Raw genomic sequence first — 1,310 nt, 5'->3', positions numbered from 1 at the left:
TGTGAGAAATATTTCAATTTCTTATTTTTATTATTATTAATTTTTATTCATAATTTTTTGACCTATAGGTTCCATAATTTTAGTTTTAATCTGTAACTTGACTTCTATTTTTATCATTGGTATTTCATATCAACTGTTGTGTCATAACGGTCTTTCTTGACAGTTAGGTTTCTAGCGAATCCTTTGTCTGTCTGTCGCCCACTCTGGTGAGACTTTCTAAAAATCAATCAGTTTTAGGCCTACCTTCTACACCATAATGTGAGTCTCCTTTCTCGTTCTCATATTTCTTACATTATTCTTTTTCCATTCTCCATATTCTACCTTTTTCCTATTATATATTGTAATATGCTCTTTTTTAGTAAATAGTATATTTTGATATATAAAGGGTTTTTGATATGTTTTATTTTATGTATCATTTTAATATTGTTCATTTGTTTTGTTTATCCAAAAAGCAAGCTAACCAATTTTCATTGTCCATAATAAATTCGTGATTCAAAACAAAACCAAGATGGTGGTACGTATTCTTCAGTCAACAAGTCCGTTGAATCAAGGCCATGTTGAGCAGATTCAAATTCATAAAAACTATTTTAACTCTTCCCATCATAATTGAAAATACAGTAAATTTAAGAAAAAAATAAAAGTCAAGAAATAGTGCTAAAGAATAATATTCAGAAAATAATCATTTGCAAAAATCCCTAACTGTTGTGCGGCAATCGATGTTTACATGGAACATCAAGGCAGGTTTTGGTTTTTGAGAGCATTCGTTGTTTGGGCGCGGAGGAGAAATGATGTTTCCAGGATGAGGAGGTCCTCATCAATTGCTGTCCAGCAAGGGTGGACATCTTGAAAAAAGAGGACAACCAAGAACCCAAGAGAAAAAAGGTACTCTTAGTTTGGATTGCCTGGTGAGAGGACGTCCGTCGGCTGGAAGCGGAAAAGATTGGAAGCCATTGTTGTGAGAGAGACATAGCTTTTTGGGAGGACTGGAAGCCATTTTGACGGTAGGACATAGCATTATAGAAAAGAAGATACCAAGAATCATCAAAAGAAGAGTTTATGAAATTGGTTAGTTTTGTTATAACTAAATTTAAACACATGTGTAAAAGAGATATTAATTTAATTAAGTGTAATTATTGTGTCTGTTGACTGAGATTAAGAGTCTTTTTATATTATAAAATTTAAATAAAAGGAATCTGAATAGTTTTTAAACTTTTTTCAAATATTAAAGATACTTTGGGTTCAAATTAAGAACTTTAATAATAAATAGATAATATAATTTTATTATATAAAAAGAAAGACTCTTAATCTCA

At 30.5% G+C, this 1,310-nt stretch overlaps 1 protein-coding gene across 3 annotated transcripts in view; it reads left to right on the top strand.

The window, feature by feature from the left end:
• Positions 1-1,310, top strand: part of LOC106682070 (tRNA (cytosine(72)-C(5))-methyltransferase NSUN6) — a 15,687-nt gene that overhangs the window by 4,478 nt on the left and 9,899 nt on the right. The gene's annotated exons all lie outside the window — the stretch shown is intronic.

Source organism: Halyomorpha halys, unplaced genomic scaffold, assembly GCF_000696795.3.
Source record: "Halyomorpha halys isolate HHAL.00 unplaced genomic scaffold, Hhal_1.1 Scaffold387.1, whole genome shotgun sequence".
In the NCBI taxonomy this organism is placed as follows: Eukaryota; Metazoa; Arthropoda; class Insecta; order Hemiptera; family Pentatomidae; genus Halyomorpha; species Halyomorpha halys.
Note: the sequence above shows the minus strand (reverse complement) of the source record. Positions and strands in the feature narration are given on the sequence as shown.